This window comes from Silurus meridionalis, chromosome 29, assembly GCF_014805685.1.
Source record: "Silurus meridionalis isolate SWU-2019-XX chromosome 29, ASM1480568v1, whole genome shotgun sequence".
Lineage (NCBI taxonomy): Eukaryota > Metazoa > Chordata > Actinopteri > Siluriformes > Siluridae > Silurus > Silurus meridionalis.
Window position 1 is genome coordinate 11,643,658 of NC_060912.1, and position 6,069 is coordinate 11,649,726.

The following is a 6,069-nucleotide window of genomic DNA, read 5'->3' on the forward strand; positions in this document are numbered from 1 at the left end:
TACAGAAGGGTTTTAACTGTATGTATACATACATTCAGTATTTTAATTTGATTAAATCGTCTTCCAAATGTCATAAATGTTCTTCCTCAAAATGTTCCTTAAACAAGGAGATCCAAACCTACTCCAGCATGAGAATTCCAGTCTGCACAAAGCCAGCTCCATGAAGACTTGCTTTACATGGGTTGGATTTTGTGGAAGATCTCCTGTGATTGAACAGGATGAATGTTTCACACTGACTGCACCCCAGACCTCCTCACGTCACCTACAACAGTATCTGACTTTACTAACACACTTGTGGCTCAATGAATCTCCACAAAATCTAGTAGAACATCTTCCCAGAAGAGTGGAGGTTATTACAACAGCGAATGGAGACTAAATGTGGAATGGGATATTCAAAAACATCGAAAAAAACATTAAGCCAATGTGCAACGTTCTGATTGGTCCTGGTTAGGCATAGTGGGTGGGATTAGGATGAAAGAGGTGGAGTTACGCGAATACATTTCAATTACGATTTCATTTATTAAATCACACAAATTCTTATAGACTACAAATGACACCAGATTGTACAAGACTGTACAGGTTTTTTTAAGCGGTGCTACTCATTATTTACTGGAGCTTGAGGTGTGTGTGTGTGTGTGTGTGTGTGTGTGTGTGTGTGTGTGTGTGTGTGTGTGTGTGTGTGTGATCGCTCAGGCAGCCAGACAGCACAGAGATCAATACTGATACCTCGTTTCTCTTCTCCTGCTGGGTACTGAGACGTTCACACACACACACATACACACACACACACAGACACACACACTTTTGCCCAACAGCTACACGACAAAAGACATTAAAGATGTGTGAAGTGAGGGAATTAGAGCAAAGGAAATGTATAACATGGCAGATGTTGGGTATGAAAACACACACACACAGTTTTCCCAGGATGTGTGAGGTTCTTCATCAAAACCAGATCCTCATGAAAGTTCCTTGATAAAAACAAATCTTGCTATGAGACACAGGATCATTCTCTGAGCTTCAACGGCTGAACTTTTCACTTTACTTGGTTCACTTCTTCTCCACCACACACACACACACACACACACACACACACACACACACACACACACACAGAGCCGAGCAGAAAGATGGTGGATGTCAGGCAGGTCATCTAAAGCCGATCGTGTCAGACAGTGTAGAAATGAGCTCGCTCACCGAAGGAAGGAGAAACGCAGCCATCCACAATTTCCTGCTTTCATTCCCTCGTTCCTTCACACTGCCTCTTCATTATCTCTCTCTCTCTCTCTCTCTCTCTCTCTCTCTCTCTCTCCATCTTACACTCGTCTTTTTGAACTGCCAGGTTTCATCTCAGAGAGGCATGATAAAGTTTCTTCTCAGAAATAAAGAAACGTCTCCTACTGTAACACTTCAACCCACACACACACACACACACACACACACACACACACACACACACACACACACACACACACCTATCTAACCCTAAAGACCAAAAAATATATGATTATTCTAAACCAGAATCTGTTCATCGTCATCATCTTCATCTGAAACCTGTAACACAAAGTTCTTAAAAACAAGATTTTTTCCACCGAAACTTTCAGAGAAATGAATCTGAAACTCCTCAGAAAACCCCGCCGCCGTCTCCGAGTCCTCGCAAACCCCTGCATAAAAAAAGCAAAGCATCAAGAATTAATGAAGAGAAAAAAAAAATCCTCACCTTATTATCCTCTGAGAAAAAAAAATCAAACGATGACAAAAACATGTAGTAAAGCTGCTTTTCACCAAACCACCCCCCAACCCCCGATAAAAAAGTGTCAAAGTTTTTCACTACAATCTGGAAAGTTCCAGAAAGCTGATCTGCATGTTTCCTGATTATGGCTTTAAAACAAGACAATTAGCGTGCTCCTGCGTTCCAGTCGTTTAGGTGAGGATTAGCATAGCGTTTGCGTTGCTCTCGTTAGCCACGTTTCCTTTTTTTTTGCTTTCTATCTCCGGCACACGTTTGTTTTCCTTCCCCACATTGTCCTGCCGTTTTTCCCCGAGCGAACAAACTGAAGATGAATCCAGTCTATCAGTCTGTGTCCAGACCTTTTTTTTTTTTTACAGAATTATAACTCTGTCTGTCAATCACACGTAAAAACATCTGCAGATGTCCGAGAGAGCAAACCAATGTCCGTAATTACCGACACAAAAGGTCTATTTAAGGATTATCCAAATAGTAAAATGTTGTAGGGCCACAGAAAAGCTGCAGTGTCAACGCATTTTGGCCAAACGGCTGTAAAATAAAAACAAAAAGCGTTTTCATATACGTTATCAGTGATCTACACTATACGCCAAAAGTATTTGGACGACAGACTTTTCCAGCCGTACGTTTCCTACTCAAACTGTTGGCGCAAACGTTGAGCCACACAATTGTATCGGACGTCTTTGGATGCTGTAGAATGAAATTTTCCTTTCGCTTCAACTTGGAGACTTAAACCTCCATGAAGATCTGCTTTAAATGGGTTGGAAGTGTGAGGAAGATCTCCTGCTATAAACCATATTGAAAACCTTTGTGATGAATGTGCGATACAAATACTTCTACGCCTTGCAAATGCATTTAATATCGTAAAATACACCAAATACCGAAACTGCGCCATTTTGAATCCATAGAAATATAAAAATTGCGTTAACTTTTCTACATATCGATCTGAAGATCTTTACTGAAGGTCAGTAGAGTCGGTTCAGTCTCTGACAGTCCATCACTCCATGATGTTCCTTTACTCGTCTAAGATCCTGATCACAACCTGAAATAAATAAACACATTCACTATCTTTGTTGAAACAGTTAAATATAAAAATTCCATGAAGGTCAGACAGGAGAGAGAGAAAGAAAAAGAGAGAGCGAAGGATGATATCAGGACAGATAAGAGAATGAGGTTTTATATGAGCTCAGACTGAATGTGTTTTCTCAGCAAAATGTTCCATTCATTACGGAGAAACGCTGCGAGTTTAACATCCCTTCAGTCCGCTGTATCCCTGTCCAATTAACCGTGGACTCCTCTTCCAGAACCGACAGCGTCTGAAAAAATGTAGCGGACATTAAGCCTGACTGAACTTCGAATTTAATTTTTTTAGTAAAATAAAGAAAGCTGTGGTGAAATCACCAGGGTGTGAATCTCGGGATGTAGCGAGACGTAGCGCTGAATGATCTGAGAAGAAGTAGCTTAGTGGATAAGATGTTGAACTTCTGTTCAGGATGTCATGGGTTTAAATCCCAGCAATAAATCAGCTCTATAATTAATAGTCATGTCCACACTGATATATTTCTATTTTGGCCTGAGACGGCGTTTTCAGTCAACAAAAACAGCTTTTTGAAAAAACGCTCTCCAAAGTGGATTCATTTGAAAACTCAGTTGAAAACACAATACAAATCAACACAACACAACACAACACAAATCAACACAACACAAATCAACACAATACAAATCAACACAATACAAATCAACACAATACAAATCAAATTGTACAAACCTCAACACTGCATTAACCAGCAACACAACAGCCTCTTCAACATTCCAGAATAAAACAAAGATCAGCCAATTAGCTGAAAAAAAAGACAATATAGTTCTTCAATTAACAAATAAAATTACAAGATCGAATCACAAATAAGTAGAACAGTTAGAATTCAATGGACAAATAAAATGGCGATGGCGATATCGCTTCTTCTGCACAATAAATAAGACATGGAAGATGAAGCTGATGTTCAACTGGTAACCGTCAGTGTCAATTAAAATATAGTGGAGTAAAAAGTTCATCTCCTGAATCATAAATGTAGTTGAGTTGAGAGTTAAAGTTGATAATAACTTTGATACTCAGTAAAATTAGAACAAAGCCAAAAACTTACTTAAGTACAGTAAAGAAATAAATGTACTCAAATACTTTACACCACTGCCAGAAGGTCATCAAGGGGCCAAAGGTGATCATGTTTACATGCTGCTTTTGATGAATGATGAATGTATGTTATACAGACAGCTAAAATGGGTTATAAAGACTGAGTGAGCTTTTGGGCACTTCTGTAAAACTGCCTGGTTTTATTCTGGTGAATAAAGTCTTCTTCTGACACCACACTCCCGGATCCTGAACTTTTAATGAAGTTTATTTCTTTACTTGGTATTTTAACCTCGGTTTTGGATTTGTTGCTATTTATAATCATGACAATATACACTCCACACTCTGTATCTTCCAAGCCTTTGTATCCTGTGTGCCACTTTTGAGCTCGACCTGTTTGGACTTTGTTCTTGATTCTGGTTTGCTGTACAATATTCTGTTTGTTGATGTTTGTTTGCTTCTGAACTTCTACATTTTGATTGTGTGTCTATTACACTATTAAACAACTGTTTAACGATCTTTAGAAATCCACTAGCTAGCCTACGATTTTGCTAGATGACAGGAAGGCGTGTCCTAAACACACACACACGGTGTATAAAAGCTAAATATGGGATATTTTTTCAGTGCTTGCTTTTAAATAAATAAAAAATACTGCTTTATTCCCTCCTGTCCATTATCGACCTGGCTCCTTCATATTCCCTGTTAATGTTTGGCTCCTATTCTCTCGCTCTCGATCTTTCTCTCTCTCTCTCATGCATTATGTTGAATAGCTATTGTACAGATGGCTCCCGATTTATTCGCTCCTGTTAGCTAATTCTCTCCGCCTCAGTATCTCGAATGGATTCTGTCGAGTCATTCTCCGTAACGTCCGTCTGCCGTGCGATCTCATTAGCGCAGTTATTTATCTGAGGTGAGACGTGAGTCGTGCCGCTGCATTCCATCCACACCCCGAAACAATCGGGTCAAAATCAGATTTAATAGTTTAGAATTAATAGCCTGCGTTTGTTTGATTCTTTTTTTTTTATTGCAGCTGTAAATTGAAATACAGACAGCATGCACCTCTCCGAGGAAAGCAATGTTGCTCGGCAGCAAAATACAAATCAGATACAAAGTCATGAGTCAAACGTGGTGGTGGAGATCAGTTAGAAACTAGCCGTTAGCATGGTGTTATTTCACCGCTTGAGGAAAGTCATGACGAGTCTAGGAAGTGTTGTAAACTGATCGCATTATTATTATTTGGGTTTGTTTGTACTTTAGATTAAAATTTTCAGTAGTTATGAAATTCCACCAATAAAAAACAGCAGAAAGAGAAAACTGATTCGATGCTTGTATTCTGTTCAGGCACCGTGATGGTGGATTGAACTTTCACTTGATGTCCAAACTTTAGCAGTCTTCTAATAACATCTGAAGACTTACCTTTTTTCAAAAGGTTCTTAAATTATTTTTTTAATACTTTATTGGTCCCACAGAGATGAATGTATTTTTTCACGTATATCAGTAATGTCGGAAGCTGGGGACAAACATCATACAGGACCCCCAGGTTAAGGGCTTTGTGAGTGAAAGCTTGGCAAGACCAGGGCTTCAACCTCAAACCTTCCAATCAGTAACTCAACCACAAAATTGTGAATACATTTAATTGTCCAAAACAGCGTTCTAGATTAATAGTATTCAGAGTAACAGAGTACTGTGTCCTAATAAACCAGTATCAGGATGCATTTTATGGATAAAGACTTCAAACCACTTTGTAGACATTCTGGATAAAGTGGCGTCTGCCAAAAGCTGTAAATCTAAAAGTAAATTATTAGAAATTCTCAGAATCTTAAGAAACATCAGATGTTTTCCAGGTGCTATTTACTATTCATATACGATATATTTCCCTCTGGATCATGTTCAAATTATGCAGCTAAAAGTTATTAAATTTAAAGATTATAGACAAAGAAGCAGGAAATTTTAGGCTTAAAGTGAATTGTGATTGATTATTGTTATTATTTAACAAACAAATAAACATAATTCTTTTATTTTTTATTTTGATGTTTTTTTTATTTCAAACTGATTTATTTTCATTATTTGTTTAATTAATGTATAAATAAATAATGCCATTCATTTAGTTGTTTATTAAACTCCATCTAATATAATCAATTATTTAACTCTCTGTTTATTATTTAACTGGATTTTGGATTGGAACGTCTTGAGTTTTAAT